This window comes from Lissotriton vulgaris, chromosome 5 (assembly GCF_964263255.1).
Source record: "Lissotriton vulgaris chromosome 5, aLisVul1.2, whole genome shotgun sequence".
NCBI lineage: Eukaryota > Metazoa > Chordata > Amphibia > Caudata > Salamandridae > Lissotriton > Lissotriton vulgaris.
The window spans coordinates 1,536,234,626-1,536,255,845 of record NC_141693.1 but is presented as its reverse complement, the minus strand read 5'-3'; positions in this window follow the sequence as shown (position 1 = coordinate 1,536,255,845).

The window sequence follows — 21,220 nt, the reverse complement described above, 5'->3', positions numbered from 1 at the left end:
AGTGTGAGTGCATGGTGATCAGTGTGAGTGCAGGGTGAACGTGAAGGCGAGAATGAGAAGTGAGTAGTCTGAAAGCAGGGTGCATTCCCAGAAACTTGAAGTGTAGGGTTTCAGATATAAGTTAAACTATTGCTATATTGGCATTAATCAGGGTTCGAGGGTGGAGGAAATAAATAATGTGCTGATCCTGCAACAAACTTCCAGTCTAATGATTAGGGTTACCAGCTCATTATTTTGATGGGCCAGAAATAAGCAGTCACCTACAGCTGTAATTTTTGCACTTATCTGTGAATACGTAGAACAGCAAATATGAATAGAAAACATTTTTAATTGTGTTCTAGGGATGCCTCAATGATCAATGACTAATAATTAAAGAGAATAAAACAGAAAAGTCGCATAACTAATTAATACATACTTTTTTATTTATAACCCAATTTAGTGTCAAGAGCAGGTCTCTGCAGGATCTTTAAACAACACATAGCATACATGTTTCTTTTGGCAACACAACTTTATATTTCTTTTCATTAAATGCATTCTCACACTACAGCAGTAAGTGTAAAAATACAAATGTAAGGAATAGGCAGAGTGGGGGCCCTGGGGGAAATGAAGCGTTGGTAATCAGTTAACAAAGGTATGTAAATATGCTAATGGTCTTAAATGATCTGTGAAAAACTCGGGCCAGAGATAAGACTCCAGACACTGCCCAGCCGAGGCCCCAGGAGCGCGAGCTGCACTGCAGCAGCCTGGGCTGAGCCACAGGATGGGGGAAGAGGGGGAGCTGAAGCCCTGGAGGCCAGGGCAGAAGTGACACTGTGAAGGCGCGACCCCCTTTGCATCGCTCCACGGCCCCCCTGGGGGTCGCGCCCCACAGTTTGAAGACCCCTGGTATAGAATAAGGCGTAGTAAATTCTACAGTTAACCTGTGTTGCAGGAGGGCAAACAACTAATGGGACGTTAGAGAAAACCAGGTCCAGGGTATGACCTGCCTGATGTGTGGGCCCACTATTCCTCAGTATTAGTCCTAAGGAGGAAAGATCTGTTAATAGGGATTGTGCTTCACTACAGTCCAACCTATCGCTATGTACATTAAAGTCTCCAACTAGTACAAAGTCACTATCGTTGTTAACATGTGGGGCTAGTAACTCTATCAACATGTTAGAAATGTTATTACAAGGACCAGGTGGGCGATATACTAGGGCACCCTTTTGACTTTCTTTGGGGGAAAGTGTGATTTTAAAAACTAAAAGTTCAATTTCCGATGTACTTAATTCTTCTAAGACCGAGATGGTAGTTTCTTGTTTATACACAATAGCAATCCCACCGCCTATTTTAGTGGGACGGTCTAATCTGACTAATTTGTAATTACTCCGAATTCCCAGTGTTATAGCAGGGTGTGGTTTAAGCCACGTCTCTGTGAGGTAACACATGTCAGCTTGTTTCGAAGAAATCAAGTCCCAAACCTCTGCGTAATGTTTGGGGAGTGACCTGATGTTACAAAGAATGTTTTTCTCTCCCAAGGGAATGTATTTATTTTCAGCAACATCGTTATTGTTAGGAATCATAGGTATTAAGCAACTGGTATTATAAGTCTCCCTCGTGTGTGTGGAAAACTGAGTATGGCAATAGAGGCATGAAAAAGGTCCTTCAACCTCAGGAATATCTCTACACCTGAAGCCCAATGGCGGTTCTGTTTTAAGTCCCAGCAGGACCTGAGGAGTATACGTTATGCGTTTAAGAGAAGATGTTTGTGAATTTGTTGTAACAGCCTCCATGGCCTCTGGCCGCGCCCTGTCGCGGACGGGCGCAGACGGGCAGGACTCTGGCACGACTCCGGCACAGATCCGGCGCGTCCGCTGCCCGCGTCTGCTGCGGGGATAAATAAACGTTCCTTTTATGCGCGACTAGAGCGCTGGGGATTACAGCCTCACCCAATATGTCCGCCGCTCGTCAGACCCTGGGACCAACTCCACAGCGTCAATGCTCGGCTGGGAGTGGTCCAGGGCAACAGGGAGGAGGGGGAAGGGGTCAGCAGAGAAAGCTTATTAATCAAGCAAAATAAGGCAGAGTTGCTGGTATATTTTAAAATTACGCCGTTTTGACAAAGAAAAAAAATTTCTATATGGTTAAAAGTACAGCAGCACTACCTCCCGGCTTCCGCCTCAGGAGGGACACGGGAACACACAAACAAACAGGCAAGGGAGCTCGAAGGAATCCCTTTTATGCGCGACTAGAGCGCTGGGGATTAAAGCCATAGCCAAGAAAGGCGGCAAGTAGGTGTGTGTACGTGTAGATGGTGTGTTGATTGAGTGGGAGATGAATAATGTAAAAAATAAGAAAGGCTGTAAGTGTGCACATTACACACTGCCATTCACGGGTAGTAGTTACCAAGAAGGCTCAATAAAGGGCCTGTACTTTGAATTTGTATTACAAGAAGAAGAATTGATAACCCCAGCCAAGAAGGGCAGCAAGTGTGCAAATCTCCCACTGTCTTCGGCCGGGGTAGTAGCTACAACAAAAAGGCTCAATAAAGGGCCTGCACTTTGAATACAAATATGAAATTCAAGAATAATTGATAACCCCAGCCAAGAAAGGCAGCAAGTGTGCAATTTTTTTACTGCCTTCGGCCGGGGTAGTTGTTACAACAAAAAAGCTCGCTAACGGGCCTGCACTTTGAATACAAATATGAAATAGAAGAATAGTTGATAACCATAGCCAAGAAAGGCAGAAAGTAGGTGTGTGTATGTGTGGATGATGTGCTGATTGAGTGGAAGATGAATAATGTAAAAAATAAGAAAGGCTGAAAGTGTGGAAATTACCGACTGCCTTTAGCCGGTGAAGTAGTTACAACAAAAAGGCTTGATAAAGGGCCTTGACTTTGAATCAGAATATGACATTGAAGAATAATTGATAACCCCAGCCAAAAAGGGCAGCGAGTAAGTGTGTGTATGTGTGGATGATATGTCCATTGAATGGAAGATGAATAAGGTAAAAAGTAAGAAAGGCTGCAGACTCGCAAAGTAACCACTGCCTTATCAGGGAAGTAGATCTTTGGATACCCAACTAATTACACAGACTGTGCGTCACAAGAAAGAATGCAAGTGTGGAAATTATCCAATGCCATTCACGGGAAGTAGTTACCAAGAAGGCTGAATATAGGGCCTGCATTTTGAATTTGAATTATTTGAAGAATAACTGATAACCCTAGCCAAGACAGGCAGCAAGTGTGCAGATTTTTGAATGCCTTCGGACAGGGTAGTAGCTACAACAAAAAGGCTCAATAAAGGGCATACACTTTGAATACTGATATGAAATAGAAGAACAGTTCATAACCATAGCCACGAAAGGCAGCAAGTAGGTGTGTGTACGTGTAGATGATGTGTTGATTGAGTGGAAGATGAATAATGTAAAAAAGTAAGAAAGGTTCGAAGTCTCCAAATTACCCACTGACATTCATGGGTAGTAGATACCAAGAAGGCTCATAAAGGGCCTATACTTTGAATTCGTATTACGAGAAGAATTGATAACTGCAGCCAAGAAAGGCAGCAAGTGTGTACATTTCCCACTGCCTTTGGCCTGGGTAGTTGGTACAACGAACAGACTCGATAAAGGGCTTCAACTTTGAATCAGAATATGAAATTCAAGAATAATTGATAACCCCAGCCAAGAAAGGCAGCAAGTGTGCAAATTTCCCACTGCGTTCGGCTGGTGTAGTAGTCACAACAAAAAGGCTTGATAAAGGGCCTGCACTTTGAATACGGATATAAAATAGAACAATAGTTGATAACCACAGCCAAGAAAGGAAGCAAGTAGCTGTGTGTACATGTAGATGATGTGTTGATTGAGTGGAAGATGAATAAGGTAAAAAGGAAGAAAGGCTGCAGAGGTACAAAGTAACCACTGCCTTATCAGGGAAGTAGATCTTTGGATACCCAGCTCATTACACAGACTGTGCGTCGCAAGAAAGGATGCAAGTGTGAAAATTACCCACTGCCATTAACGGGAAGTAGTTACCAAGAAGGCTGAATAAAGGGCATGCATTTTGAATTTAAATTACTTGATGAATAATTGATAACCCCAGCCAAGAAAGGCAGCAAGTGTGCAAACTTCTCTCTGCCTTCGGCCCAGGTAGTAGCTACAACAAAAAGGCTCGATAAAGGGCCTTGACTTTGAATCAGAATATGAAATTCAAGAATAATTGATAACCCCAGCCAAGAAAGGCAGCAAGTGTGCAAATTTCTTACTGCCTTCGGCCGGGGTAGTTGTTACAACAAAAAGGCTCGCCAAAGGGCCTTAACTTTGATTCAGAATATGTAATTCAAGAATAATTGATAACCCCAGCCAAGAAAGGCAGCAAGTGTGCAATTTATTTACTGTCTTCGGCGGGGGTAGTTGTTACAACAAAAAAGCTCGCTAACGGGCCTGCACTTTGAATACGGATATAAAATAGAACAATAGTTGATAACCACAGCCAAGAAAGGCCACAACTAGGTGTGTGTACGTGTAGAGGATGTGTTGATTCAGTGGAAGATGAATAAGGTAAAAATTAAGAAAGGCTGCAAGTGTGCAAATTACCCACTGCCTTTAGCCGGTGAAGAAGTTACAACAAAAAGGCTCGATAAAGAGTCATGAGTTTGAATCAGAATATGAAATTAAAGAATAATTGATAACACCAGCTAAGAAAGGCAGCAGGTGTGCAAATTTCAGCTGCCTTCGGCTGGGGTAGTAGCTACAACAAAAAGGCTCGATAAAGGGCCTGCACTTTGAATAGAAATATGAAATTGAACAATAATTGATAACCCCTGTGAACAAAAAAAACGCAAATAGGTGTGTGAATGTGTGGATGATGTGTTGATTGAGGCAGCAGACGCGCTCACTACCCACTGCCTTGTCATGGAAGTGGATGTTTGGATTTCCAGTCCATTACAGGGGAGATGGATTCCGTAGTGAGAGTCTTGAGAAATGGCGACCACATTTATGTAAGCAAGCAAGTGCATAAATTATACACTCTAGACACTGGGTGGTAGGGTTGAAAAATAACAATATTGGCTCCGTTCCGGGGTCTGTTATTAGAATTTCAAAATTACTCGGCAATTGCACTCACTCTTGAGTGACTGACACAGATTTGGCAACCGAGACTATACAAAGTGTTCCAACTCTAGGAGTGGCTGACACGCACCCGGCAATCCAGGTGACAGACGGTGCACTAACTCTAGGAGTCACTGACACGCTGCATGCATCCGTCAACTCAGGCGGCTCACTGTGCATTAACTTAAGGAGTGACTGATGCACTCGCAACCCAGTCAGCACTCAGTGTACCAATGTCAGGCTTGAGTGACACACACCTGGCAAACCAGGCTGTACTTGTTGAGGGGCCTGTGTTACGCCCCGGCTCTCCCCTGCTGCAGTGTCTACCGGCAGATGTTGGGAGGGAGAGCATGGCCGGGAAAGTGTGTATAAAGGGCCTGCACTTTGAATTACAATATGAAATATTACTATAATTGATAACCCCAGCAAAAAAATTTCAGCAAGTAGGTGTGTGTATGTGTAGATGATGTGTTGATTGAGTGGAAGATAAAAAAGGTGAAAAATTAGAAAGGCTAAAGATGCACAAAGTTCCCACTGCCTTGTGAGGGAAGTTTATGTTTGGATTTCCAGTCCATTACACAGACTGTGTGTCTGATTCTGCAGTTGGAGCCTGAGAAATGGGAAACCACATCTAAGCCTGGGGTCGGCTGTGCCTGGTCGTCGCTGCCTCCGCACCTATGGTGGTCTGGCTGGGCAGTAGCAGCAGTGACACCACGTTGAGTGTCACGAGTCCTCCTCTGCTTGAGCAAACAGTTTGTAGTAAAATCAACGGTGACAGTCTGTCTGTCACCACAGCACAGGCAGGCAAAAGAGAGCGTGCTCACGTCAGTGCCCGTATTATATGGGAACCGCGGGGGCTGACCAGACCAAACCTAGGTTGTTATGCAAAAAAGGGGGTTTACCCAAAAATGTCACTGGGACCTGAGTGCTTTTATGATACAAGGAGAGGGGTCCCAGTGGGATGTATCAAAGGTACACAAAATATATCACAAAATATAACAAAAACAATGAGTTTCCTTATACACACTGTTATTTAATCACAATGTGTATTTATGCTGTAAACATTCTTTAAAACTCAATTCATTATAAAAATAGTACCCCAGGGAAAGAGGGGTAGCAAGGAGTGTAGATGTAAGGAAAGAGGTGTGCAGAATCGGTCATAGTATAACACAGTGAACAATACACAGTAATGAAGATATATACAAAAGTTTTGATCTGGCTTCAAACCACTGAGCCAGTATTCACAAGTGGAGAAACCAATGCCCTAGAATTTATAGATCACCATGCTGATGCTAATGTTCAGTAATTTGCATTGTTGGTTGCGTCGGCTGGTGTATGATGGTAGCCATCGACGTTTCGACCCCTGGACTAGAAGAGAGGTATACGTTAACCTTAAAGTGGTGTCTTCATCAGGACCAGGGGGGAACCCGGGGGGGCAAGTGAATCTGTGGAATGAGGTGAAATAAGTATTAATATTCGCTAAAAACAAGCAGGAGTGTCAAGAAGCGGTTAAAACCAAGGAACGAATTACCATGGGAAGTTGGGCCGTCCGGCTCTCAACAGGAGAATGTCAAAACAACAACCTGAAAAGCAGGGTGAGAGGTATGCTTTAATTCAGTGTGCGGAATAATCCGGATTTAAAGTACCAGGATCTCCGGAAAAAACTCACTTGTTAATTAGAGTCTTTAAGATCCTAGTAGAAAATGATGCCAGCACAGTCATCTCAATATTGCAGAGGAAAGAGCAAGCACAAAAGCATATGATTCGTACCTACCAATTGCACGAGTCAAAGTGGAATAACTCAACATAAATAACCAGTTAAATCACATGTCATTGAGGTTCTAACATGGTGATTTAATCCAAAGAAAACGAGTACGACCATTCCATCAAGGCTTTGGGGTACTACAAACAAGGTAAAGGAACAATAGCTGTAAATACTAGCATTTCCGATATCCCTTTAGAATACTGCATAATGAAATGCACTTACGGGCAAGAGGATCCGTGCTTCAATAAACTGGGGCCGCAGTCACCATCTTGTACTGTTATACAGAAGGATTGCACGGGTCCGTCAGTAAAGTAATCCCTTTTTAAGACCTTATTAGAAAAGGTTCCCAAAATCAAATGCTTTAGAAACTACGGAGAATATTACCTTCGCCGGAGCATGGAGTAACCGCGACCTGTACATGGGGCTCTCCTGTTTTGCAGTGTGACGAACTCACGCAGGTAGCGTTTCACGGCAAAGGCGTGCACGTGCACTCTGACGGTACGCCACAAGAGGGCAATCGAAGACAGACTAGGAGGTAGAGAGTCGCCGAAAAACTTTATCAACTGTGTTAACGGGAAGCTGTGGACAGTGCGATAGCCTCGGGTGGTAGTATGGGAATAGCCTAGGCACGTTAAAATAGGCATTGGTGGTTGTCACACACCCTATGTGTTGGTGGGTAAAATAACTCAAATCAATACATATATGCATCATATTGGTGCCGATGATTACCGCATACATAATTACAAAAGAAGAGTACTCCATTTGAAAACCACAAACACATAGTTTAGATCTCGCACCTCTCATCCAAGAGGGTGAAGGCGACTCAAATAAGTGTTAGGCAACATTATTATTGGACATCGCGTACCTTTCGCACAGGAGGGTAAAGTGGCCCCAATTGGATTAAGTAACATGTGATTTAAGATAAGGGGAAATTCAGCGACTCAGCCTAGCTAACTGAGCATGGCTACTGTCTGCCTCATTCAGGCCATCATTGTTCGAGTCCAAAATTGCCATCCATTTGGACTCACGTGTATTCAGGAGCAGGGAAATATCCCCTCCCCTGGGACCTAGTGTGACCTTCTCTTGGACTATCCATTTCATGACATCTGGAGTGTGTCCCTGCCTTTGACAATGGTCTACCAAAGGAGCACCAGGTACATTACACCAGATGCGGCTCCCATGTTGTAAGATTCTTGCCTTAACTTTCTGCTGTGTCTGTCCAACATACACCTTGTCGCATGGACCTTTAATCACGTAAATCACTTTCATCGTGTTACAGTTGGTGTATGATTTCAGTACGAAAGTTCGCTCTTGGTGCACAAACTCTTTTGATTGGATAGGAGTTGCGCATGCTGCGCAAGTCCCACATCTGTGATGTCCTAGTATTGGAGGGAGGTTCCTTAGCGATAGGATGCTGGGGGGTTTTGTAATGTCCAAAAAGGAATTGACGACCAAGTCTCTGATGTTCTTTGCTCTCTTAAAGGAGTGTAATGACAAGGTATTCTGATTAATATCATCTGATATCAGGGCCCGATATTTATTAATGATTTTCTTGATATCATTACTGATGGAGAAGGTGGTCACACAAATCATGCGTTCAAGGGCTTTGATCTTCCGCTCACTGGGTTCGAGGAGGGTCTCCTGTGGGTTGTACCATGCTCTCTTGCGGGCCCGCTTCACTAGTCTGCCCAGATATCCTCGTTCAATAAGACGGTTAGAAAGATCCTGTGACTCTGTCATATAATCCTCCTTCCTGGAGCAGTTTCTCCAGGACCTAAGGAACTGCATCACCGGTAGGTTGTCTTTGAGCCCCCTGGGGTGGTGACTTCCATACTGTAGGAGGGAGTTGCGCTCCACTGGTTTCCTGTATGGTGTTGTTTGGAGTGTGTTATTGTCCACGAAGATCGTAATGTCTAAGAAGTCAATTCGTTCTTTACTAGATTGCAGTGTGAATTGAATATCATTGCTTCTCTGGTTCAACCAAACGTAGAAATCTGTTAGATCTTCAAGGTTCCCAGTCCAAATGCAGAGCACATCATCTATATACCGAGCCCATAGGTCCAGATTGATGCTATAGGGGTTACACTCATTGAAAATGAATCTGTCTTCAAAATCAACCATAAAGATGACGGCCAGATAAGGGGCAAAGGTGGCCCCCATCGCCACTCCCTTTATTTGCAGGAAGAACTCCTCTTGAAACATGGAAAAAAAATGTCATCATGGTAATCTTGAGTAATGTCAAAATAAAGTCAGTGGGCACCAGAACTGGTGCAGTTCTCTTGTTTAGTGCCCGCTCCATGACCTTGAGTGCTTCCAATTGTGGTATACTTGTATACAACAACACTATGTTGCACGTCACTAAGAGTTGTTGTGTGGAATTGAAAGGACGTTGATCAACCAGGTTGATTGTTTGTGTGGTATCCCAGAGGTAGGCCCTGGTCTTAATAGCCAAAGGTTTAAGGAAAAAATCAATGTATTGACACAACGGTTCAAGCATCGACCCACCCCCAGACACAATTGGTCGTCTCGGTGGGTTTTCCATGTTCTTATTAACCTTTGGAAAAGTATAAATTGTAGCCAGCCGTGGGTGACTCTGGTTGAGGGATTTGAATTCCTGATCCGAAAGGAAACCTTCCTTAACCCCCCTCTGGGTCAAACTTGAGTTTGCGGTAGCTTACGCCATCTCTCAATTGTCTGTACACTTCTTCTTTGTACTTACAGGCATCCTGCAACACAATGGTCCACCCTTATCCGCTGGCTTGATAACCACTTCCTTGTTGTTCTTAAGGGCGATCAATGCAGTTTTTTCCACTCAGCTTAGATTGAATTTGGTATACCTCGGTTGGTTCAGTAATGTGTCGACGTCGCGTGTCACAACATCTTCAAAGGCTAGGATTTTGTTGTAGGGGGAAAAAAAGTAAGTGGCTCTTTCAATCCAGTGACTGAAGTTCTTTGTTGTGCGGTTGAGTTCCTAATGTAATACCGTAGGCGAATCTTCCTGAAAAACCTGTACAGTTCGGTTTTGAGTTGGAACTTGTTGGGTGGCGCATTGGGAACATACGAGAGGCCACTAGTCAGGACCCTTATTTCATCATCTTTCAGTTGATATCTGGAAATATTGACCACTGGACTTAATGCCCTTGTCATCGCTGGATTTTGTTGTATTTTGTGATATATTTTGTGTACCTTTGATACATCCCACTGGGACCCCTCTTCTTGTATCAGACGATACCCAGGGCCATCATTGGTAGCGTTTTCAAGTTCTAGAAGAATGACGGCCCTGGGGGACCTCCCATTGGCTAATGTATTGGCTTCCAGGCTTAGTGATAGCAAGCAAGCTAGGTGGTGGCATCTTGGGAGTGTGGGCGGGTGTGCACCGCGCATGTGCAACTGTGAGTGTATGCACCAACAATTAACAACAGAGAGAGACGGGCGGGGTTATCATGTGCGCGGAGGCAGGCCCAGAATCGGATTTTCAATGAGTGTCCACTTCTAATCATTCTCATTAGCGCGCCCTGTGCTCTGATTTGTCACTGAGAAGGTGATCGCACCATACTTTGTACTGCTAATCATACTCAGCGCGTACCCACGCATACGGTACGAATATGCTTTGACGTTACGCGTCGCATCAAAGCTTCCATGTGACGTCATGTACGGCGAACTGTACGTCAAAATGAGCCAATGTTTCTACTTGTTTATAAACATATATTTATGTATTTAATGTACATACTAAGGGAAAACATTATCTGGGCTAATTATGAAAATTGTTTTTTCAAACTTTTAACAATCGTATATTACTTTTAAAAACAATTACACAAACCACGGTAGAACATCATGCGTACTCATATCGTAAGAGCACCGTAAGCACACCATAAACAAACGCAAAGCCATGTGACTTTAAAAGAAGAGATTTTATTGGTTAATAACACTTCCTATTGCAACTGTTGAAAGTCCCGTTCCATTTTAATCATTCGACTTTCTAAGAAGAAGCATCTCTTCTGAGAATCTTGTCAAATAGAAGGAAGATCACCATAATAACATCAATGGACTCACCTTCCAGCGATTCTTCAGAGGGAGATTTCATTCCTGAAGAACCTACAAAGTAGAGGAAAGAAGCTCTATTTTGGAAGTTTTGTAGTTTTCCAGAATGGCAAAAAAGGTTAATGCTCCAAAAGTAACCTGTAAAATTTGCCAAACAACTCTTTCAAGGGGTGATCCATCTAAAAAATACTCCTTTGGCACAGGAAATATGGTGCGACACATGAAGAACTTGCACCCCAACAACTTTGCTTGAGCTGCAAGACGGAGGTTGCAGGACAACCTACCTGCTACTCCACCAACCACATCAACTGCTGCAGCAGCATTTTCAGCAAGCAGTCCACACCCACAAATTGATCCTGACTTTGGTGAAGTTAAAATTATATGCATTTATTGTGATAAACTTTTGTGTTATGGGTAACAGTCTATCGACCTGATAAGACGCAGGAAGCAGGAGCATGAGTGTCCTCGACATTAGTTCTTTTTTTTCATTATTTTGTTCCTGTTGGACACTTTTTGGGTTCCAATTGCATTTTTTTGGTTTAAAAAAAAACTTGTTGACAAAACACAAAAAAAACAGAAAACTCAAAACACAAAAAAAAAACCTGTTATTTTTAGAACTACCTTCACTGGTCAAAGAAAGAACTATATTTCTATGTTAGTGTATAAAAGTTTCTCAAAATGAATGTGTAGTTCATAAATGAATAAATTAATACATTACTTGTGTGTAGAGAATCTGAAAGTGCAGAACTATAAGGAAGTGCTACAGCATACATCTATAAGTAGTTTACCTGTAGTATACTGTAGTACCTCCGAAGCACTTGAATGTAACATATGCACATAAATATGTTAGAAGTCTATGCTTCAATTTGCACTGCTGGTGAAAATACCTACATGAATTTCTATGTGTTATGGGTAGATTTATAACCCCCTTGTGCCTCTTTTAACACAGATGTTGCGTCAATTTTGTGATGCACAGATGGTGCAAAAGATGTATAAATTATGCAAAAAAGAAGGAGAGAACTCTGGGTGGTTCTCGAGTTTAGGTGGAAAGCAGTTCTTGTTAGAGCACTCTCAACACCACTGTGTCAGGGGTTGCTTTTACTCATTTCAGGTTGGCTTGAGTTGGCATTTTACCATTTCAAAGCTGTAATACTGTGCTTGGAGTGGTAAATGGCTTTTGTCATTTTACAGCTCGGCAAGGACAGCACTGTGCTAATCCCATGCTTTAAGACTTAGCTGTAAAAATGGCAAAAGACTATGGGGCAGATGTATCAAGAACATTTTTAGTCGCAAACGCTGCGAATCGCAAAAAAGCAGCGATTACGACTAAAAATTAGCAATTTAGAATGTATGAAGCAAAATGCATTGCAAAAATAAGGAATCACAAAATGTGCGATTCCTTAATTTTGCGTAAGCATTTAAGGAATCGCAAATTGTGATTCTTTAAATGTAATGCATCAAGCATTTCAAATTAGTGATTTTCCCTTAATAAATCGCAAATTACCACCAACATGTAGTTGGTGGTAATTTGCGAATTCTTTTCCAAATGCACTTTTTGGCATTTGTAAAGGTGCCATGTGGCACTCATACATGCCCGTAGGGAATGTATGTGCACCATATGCGTACACATGTAAATTTCAGGGGTGCAGCAGGGTGTCCTTAAGACACCCTTGCACCCTTGAAATTATTCTCAATTTGCGATTAGCAAATTGCGAATCGCAAATTGAGAATAAATTCCAATTCCTTCCTATGGGCCTCCTGACCCATAAAAATGAATGGGAAATTATTCCTTAATTGCGATTATCAATTTGCTAATCGCAATTAAGGAATTTTAAGAAATCGCTAAAAAATAGCGATTTTTTACATACATCCCAAATTGCAATTCTTAAATAGCGATTTCTAAAACATCGCTATTTAAGAATCGCAAATAATGGTGATGATACATCTGCAATAATGTAAAAAATAAGAAAGGCTGTAAGTGTGCACATTACACACTGCCATTCACGGGTAGTAGTTACCAAGAAGGCTCAATAAAGGGCCTGTACTTTGAATTTGTATTACAAGAAGAAGAATTGATAACCCCAGCCAAGAAGGGCAGCAAGTGTGCAAATTTCCCACTGTCTTCGGCCGGGGTAGTAGCTACAACAAAAAGGCTCAATAAAGGGCCTGCACTTTGAATACAAATATGAAATTCAAGAATAATTGATAACCCCAGCCAAGAAAGGCAGCAAGTGTGCAATTTTTTTACTGCCTTCGGCCGGGGTAGTTGTTACAACAAAAAAGCTCGCTAACGGGCCTGCACTTTGAATACAAATATGAAATAGAAGAATAGTTGATAACCATAGCCAAGAAAGGCAGAAAGTAGGTGTGTGTATGTGTGGATGATGTGCTGATTGAGTGGAAGATGAATAATGTAAAAAATAAGAAAGGCTGAAAGTGTGGAAATTACCGACTGCCTTTAGCCGGTGAAGTAGTTACAACAAAAAGGCTTGATAAAGGGCCTTGACTTTGAATCAGAATATGACATTGAAGAATAATTGATAACCCCAGCCAAAAAGGGCAGCGAGTAAGTGTGTGTATGTGTGGATGATATGTCCATTGAATGGAAGATGAATAAGGTAAAAAGTAAGAAAGGCTGCAGACTCGCAAAGTAACCACTGCCTTATCAGGGAAGTAGATCTTTGGATACCCAACTAATTACACAGACTGTGCGTCACAAGAAAGAATGCAAGTGTGGAAATTATCCAATGCCATTCACGGGAAGTAGTTACCAAGAAGGCTGAATATAGGGCCTGCATTTTGAATTTGAATTATTTGAAGAATAACTGATAACCCTAGCCAAGACAGGCAGCAAGTGTGCAGATTTCCGAATGCCTTCGGACAGTGTAGTAGCTACAACAAAAAGGCTCAATAAAGGGCATACACTTTGAATACTGATATGAAATAGAAGAACAGTTCATAACCATAGCCACGAAAGGCAGCAAGTAGGTGTGTGTACGTGTAGATGATGTGTTGATTGAGTGGAAGATGAATAATGTAAAAAAGTAAGAAAGGTTCGAAGTCTCCAAATTACCCACTGACATTCATGGGTAGTAGATACCAAGAAGGCTCATAAAGGGCCTATACTTTGAATTCGTATTACGAGAAGAATTGATAACTGCAGCCAAGAAAGGCAGCAAGTGTGTACATTTCCCACTGCCTTTGGCCTGGGTAGTTGGTACAACGAACAGACTCGATAAAGGGCTTCAACTTTGAATCAGAATATGAAATTCAAGAATAATTGATAACCCCAGCCAAGAAAGGCAGCAAGTGTGCAAATTTCCCACTGCGTTCGGCTGGTGTAGTAGACACAACAAAAAGGCTTGATAAAGGGCCTGCACTTTGAATACGGATATAAAATAGAACAATAGTTGATAACCACAGCCAAGAAAGGAAGCAAGTAGCTGTGTGTACATGTAGATGATGTGTTGATTGAGTGGAAGATGAATAAGGTAAAAAGGAAGAAAGGCTGCAGAGGTACAAAGTAACCACTGCCTTATCAGGGAAGTAGATCTTTGGATACCCAGCTCATTACACAGACTGTGCGTCGCAAGAAAGGATGCAAGTGTGAAAATTACCCACTGCCATTAACGGGAAGTAGTTACCAAGAAGGCTGAATAAAGGGCATGCATTTTGAATTTAAATTACTTGATGAATAATTGATAACCCCAGCCAAGAAAGGCAGCAAGTGTGCAAACTTCTCTCTGCCTTCGGCCCAGGTAGTAGCTACAACAAAAAGGCTCGATAAAGGGCCTTGACTTTGAATCAGAATATGAAATTCAAGAATAATTGATAACCCCAGCCAAGAAAGGCAGCAAGTGTGCAAATTTCTTACTGCCTTCGGCCGGGGTAGTTGTTACAACAAAAAGGCTCGCCAAAGGGCCTTAACTTTGATTCAGAATATGTAATTCAAGAATAATTGATAACCCCAGCCAAGAAAGGCAGCAAGTGTGCAATTTATTTACTGTCTTCGGCGGGGGTAGTTGTTACAACAAAAAAGCTCGCTAACGGGCCTGCACTTTGAATACGGATATAAAATAGAACAATAGTTGATAACCACAGCCAAGAAAGGCCACAACTAGGTGTGTGTACGTGTAGAGGATGTGTTGATTCAGTGGAAGATGAATAAGGTAAAAATTAAGAAAGGCTGCAAGTGTGCAAATTACCCACTGCCTTTAGCCGGTGAAGAAGTTACAACAAAAAGGCTCGATAAAGAGTCATGAGTTTGAATCAGAATATGAAATTAAAGAATAATTGATAACACCAGCTAAGAAAGGCAGCAGGTGTGCAAATTTCAGCTGCCTTCGGCTGGGGTAGTAGCTACAACAAAAAGGCTCGATAAAGGGCCTGCACTTTGAATAGAAATATGAAATTGAACAATAATTGATAACCCCTGTCAACAAAAAAAACGCAAATAGGTGTGTGAATGTGTGGATGATGTGTTGATTGAGGCAGCAGACGCGCTCACTACCCACTGCCTTGTCATGGAAGTGGATGTTTGGATTTCCAGTCCATTACAGGGGAGATGGATTCCGTAGTGAGAGTCTTGAGAAATGGCGACCACATTTATGTAAGCAAGCAAGTGCATAAATTATACACTCTAGACACTGGGTGGTAGGGTTGAAAAATAACAATATTGGCTCCGTTCCGGGGTCTGTTATTAGAATTTCAAAATTACTCGGCAATTGCACTCACTCTTGAGTGACTGACACAGATTTGGCAACCGAGACTATACAAAGTGTTCCAACTCTAGGAGTGGCTGACACGCACCCGGCAATCCAGGTGACAGACGGTGCACTAACTCTAGGAGTCACTGACACGCTGCATGCATCCGTCAACTCAGGCGGCTCACTGTGCATTAACTTAAGGAGTGACTGATGCACTCGCAACCCAGTCAGCACTCAGTGTACCAATGTCAGGCTTGAGTGACACACACCTGGCAAACCAGGCTGTACTTGTTGAGGGGCCTGTGTTACGCCCCGGCTCTCCCCTGCTGCAGTGTCTACCGGCAGATGTTGGGAGGGAGAGCATGGCCGGGAAAGTGTGTATAAAGGGCCTGCACTTTGAATTACAATATGAAATATTACTATAATTGATAACCCCAGCAAAAAAATTTCAGCAAGTAGGTGTGTGTATGTGTAGATGATGTGTTGATTGAGTGGAAGATAAAAAAGGTGAAAAATTAGAAAGGCTAAAGATGCACAAAGTTCCCACTGCCTTGTGAGGGAAGTTTATGTTTGGATTTCCAGTCCATTACACAGACTGTGTGTCTGATTCTGCAGTTGGAGCCTGAGAAATGGGAAACCACATCTAAGCCTGGGGTCGGCTGTGCCTGGTCGTCGCTGCCTCCGCACCTATGGTGGTCTGGCTGGGCAGTAGCAGCAGTGACACCACGTTGAGTGTCACGAGTCCTCCTCTGCTTGAGCAAACAGTTTGTAGTAAAATCGACGGCGACAGTCTGTCTGTCACCACAGCACAGGCAGGCAAAAGAGAGCGTGCTCACGTCAGTGCCCGTATTATATGGGAACCGCGGGGGCTGACCAGACCAAACCTAGGTTGTTATGCAAAAAAGGGGGTTTACCCAAAAATGTCACTGGGACCTGAGTGCTTTTATGATACAAGGAGAGGGGTCCCAGTGGGATGTATCAAAGGTACACAAAATATATCACAAAATATAACAAAAACAATGAGTTTCCTTATACACACTGTTATTTAATCACAATGTGTATTTATGCTGTAAACATTCTTTAAAACTCAATTCATTATAAAAATAGTACCCCAGGGAAAGAGGGGTAGCAAGGAGTGTAGATGTAAGGAAAGAGGTGTGCAGAATCGGTCATAGTATAACACAGTGAACAATACACAGTAATGAAGATATATACAAAAGTTTTGATCTGGCTTCAAACCACTGAGCCAGTATTCACAAGTGGAGAAACCAATGCCCTAGAATTTATAGATCACCATGCTGATGCTAATGTTCAGTAATTTGCATTGTTGGTTGCGTCGGCTGGTGTATGATGGTAGCCATCGACGTTTCGACCCCTGGACTAGAAGAGAGGTATACGTTAACCTTAAAGTGGTGTCTTCATCAGGACCAGGGGGGAACCCGGGGGGCAAGTGAATCTGTGGAATGAGGTGAAATAAGTATTAATATTCGCTAAAAACAAGCAGGAGTGTCAAGAAGCGGTTAAAACCAAGGAACAAATTACCATGGGAAGTTGGGCCGTCCGGCTCTCAACAGGAGAATGTCAAAACAACAACCTGAAAAGCAGGGTGAGAGGTATGCTTTAATTCAGTGTGCGGAATAATCCGGATTTAAAGTACCAGGATCTCCGGAAAAAACTCACTTGTTAATTAGAGTCTTTAAGATCCTAGTAGAAAATGATGCCAGCACAGTCATCTCAATATTGCAGAGGAAAGAGCAAGCACAAAAGCATATGATTCGTACCTACCAATTGCACGAGTCAAAGTGGAATAACTCAACATAAATAACCGGTTCAATCACATGTCATTGAGGTTCTAACATGGTGATTTAATCCAAGGAAAACGAGTACGACCATTCCATCAAGGCTTTGGGGTACTACAAACAAGGTAAAGGAACAATAGCTGTAAATACTAGCATTTCCGATATCCCTTTAGAATACTGCATAATGAAATGCACTTACGGGCAAGAGGATCCGTGCTTCAATAAACTGGGGCCGCAGTCACCATCTTGTACTGTTATACAGAAGGATTGCACGGGTCCGTCAGTAAAGTAATCCCTTTTTAAGACCTTATTAGAAAAGGTTCCCAAAATCAAATGCTTTAGAAACTACGGAGAATATTACCTTCGCCGGAGCATGGAGTAACCGCGACCTGTACATGGGGCTCTCCTGTTTTGCAGTGTGACGAACTCACGCAGGTAGCGTTTCACGGCAAAGGCGTGCACGTGCACTCTGACGGTACGCCACAAGAGGGCAATCGAAGACAGACTAGGAGGTAGAGAGTCGCCGAAAAACTTTATCAACTGTGTTAACGGGAAGCTGTGGACAGTGCGATAGCCTCGGGTGGTAGTATGGGAATAGCCTAGGCACGTTAAAATAGGCATTGGTGGTTGTCACACACCCTATGTGTTGGTGGGTAAAATAACTCAAATCAATACATATATGCATCATATTGGTGCCGATGATTACCGCATACATAATTACAAAAGAAGAGTACTCCATTTGAAAACCACAAACACATAGTTTAGATCTCGCACCTCTCATCCAAGAGGGTGAAGGCGACTCAAATAAGTGTTAGGCAACATTATTATTGGACATCGCGTACCTTTCGCACAGGAGGGTAAAGTGGCCCCAATTGGATTAAGTAACATGTGATTTAAGATAAGGGGAAATTCAGCGACTCAGCCTAGCTAACTGAGCATGGCTACTGTCTGCCTCATTCAGGCCATCATTGTTCGAGTCCAAAATTGCCATCCATTTGGACTCACGTGTATTCAGGAGCAGGGAAATATCCCCTCCCCTGGGACCTAGTGTGACCTTCTCTTGGACTATCCATTTCATGACATCTGGAGTGTGTCCCTGCCTTTGACAATGGTCTACCAAAGGAGCACCAGGTACATTACACCAGATGCGGCTCCCATGTTGTAAGATTCTTGCCTTAACTTTCTGCTGTGTCTGTCCAACATACACCTTGTCGCATGGACCTTTAATCACGTAAATCACTTTCATCGTGTTACAGTTGGTGTATGATTTCAGTACGAAAGTTCGCTCTTGGTGCACAAACTCTTTTGATTGGATAGGAGTTGCGCATGCTGCGCAAGTCCCACATCTGTGATGTCCTAGTATTGGAGGGAGGTTCCTTAGCGATAGGATGCTGGGGGGTTTTGTAATGTCCAAAAAGGAATTGACGACCAAGTCTCTGATGTTCTTTGCTCTCTTAAAGGAGTGTAATGACAAGGTATTCTGATTAATATCATCTGATATCAGGGCCCGATATTTATTAATGATTTTCTTGATATCATTACTGATGGAGAAGGTGGTCACACAAATCATGCGTTCAAGGGCTTTGATCTTCCGCTCACTGGGTTCGAGGAGGGTCTCCTGTGGGTTGTACCATGCTCTCTTGCGGGCCCGCTTCACTAGTCTGCCCAGATATCCTCGTTCAATAAGACGGTTAGAAAGATCCTGTGACTCTGTCATATAATCCTCCTTCCTGGAGCAGTTTCTCCAGGACCTAAGGAACTGCATCACCGGTAGGTTGTCTTTGAGCCCCCTGGGGTGGTGACTTCCATACTGTAGGAGGGAGTTGCGCTCCACTGGTTTCCTGTATGGTGTTGTTTGGAGTGTGTTATTGTCCACGAAGATCATAATGTCTAAGAAGTCAATTCGTTCTTTACTAGATTGCAGTGTGAATTGAATATCATTGCTTCTCTGGTTCAACCAAACGTAGACACCTGTTAGATCTTCAAGGTTCCCAGTCCAAATGCAGAGCACATCATCTATATACCGAGCCCATAGGTCCAGATTGATGCTATAGGGGTTACACTCATTGAAAATGAATCTGTCTTCAAAATCAACCATAAAGATGACGGCCAGATAAGGGGCAAAGGTGGCCCCCATCGCCACTCCCTTTATTTGCAGGAAGAACTCCTCTTGAAACATGGAAAAAAAATGTCATCATGGTAATCTTGAGTAATGTCAAAATAAAGTCAGTGGGCACCGGAACTGGTGCAGTTCTCTTGTTTAGTGCCCGCTCCATGACCTTGAGTGCTTCCAATTGTGGTATACTTGTATACAACAACACTATGTTGCACGTCACTAAGAGTTGTTGTGTGGAATTGAAAGGACGTTGATCAACCAGGTTGATTGTTTGTGTGGTATCCCAGAGGTAGGCCCTGGTCTTAATAGCCAAAGGTTTAAGGAAAAAATCAATGTATTGACACAACGGTTCAAGCATCGACCCACCCCCAGACACAATTGGTCGTCTCGGTGGGTTTTCCATGTTCTTATTAACCTTTGGAAAAGTATAAATTGTAGCCAGCCGTGGGTGACTCTGGTTGAGGGATTTGAATTCCTGATCCGAAAGGAAACCTTCCTTAACCCCCCTCTGGGTCAAACTTGAGTTTGCGGTAGCTTACGCCATCTCTCAATTGTCTGTACACTTCTTCTTTGTACTTACAGGCATCCTGCAACACAATGGTCCACCCTTATCCGCTGGCTTGATAACCACTTCCTTGTTGTTCTTAAGGGCGATCAATGCAGTTTTTTCCACTCAGCTTAGATTGAATTTGGTATACCTCGGTTGGTTCAGTAATGTGTCGACGTCGCGTGTCACAACATCTTCAAAGGCTAGGATTTTGTTGTAGGGGGAAAAAAAGTAAGTGGCTCTTTCAATCCAGTGACTGAAGTTCTTTGTTGTGCGGTTGAGTTCCTAATGTAATACCGTAGGCGAATCTTCCTGAAAAACCTGTACAGTTCGGTTTTGAGTTGGAACTTGTTGGGTGGCGCATTGGGAACATACGAGAGGCCACTAGTCAGGACCCTTATTTCATCATCTTTCAGTTGATAACTGGAAATATTGACCACTGGACTTAATGCCCTTGTCATCGCTGGATTTTGTTGTATTTTGTGATATATTTTGTGTACCTTTGATACATCCCACTGGGACCCCTCTTCTTGTATCAGACGATACCCAGGGCCATCATTGGTAGCGTTTTCAAGTTCTAGAAGAATGACGGCCCTGGGGGACCTCCCATTGGCTAATGTATTGGCTTCCAGGCTTAGTGATAGCAAGCAAGCTAGGTGGTGGCATCTTGGGAGTGTGGGCGGGTGTGCACCGCGCATGTGCAACTGTGAGTGTATGCACCAACAATTAACAACAGAGAGAGACGGGCGGGGTTATCATGTGCGCGGAGGCAGGCCCAGAATCGGATTTTCAATGAGTGTCCACTTCTAATCATTCTCATTAGCGCGCCCTGTGCTCTGATTTGTCACTGAGAAGGTGATCGCACCATACTTTGTACTGCTAATCATACTCAGCGCGTACCCACGCATACGGTACGAATATGCTTTGACGTTACGCGTCGCATCAAAGCTTCCATGTGACGTCATGTACGGCGAACTGTACGTCAAAATGAGCCAATGTTTCTACTTGTTTATAAACATATATTTATGTATTTAATGTACATACTAAGGGAAAACATTATCTGGGCTAATTATGAAAATTGTTTTTTCAAACTTTTAACAATCGTATATTACTTTTAAAAACAATTACCCAAACCACGGTAGAACATCATGCGTACTCATA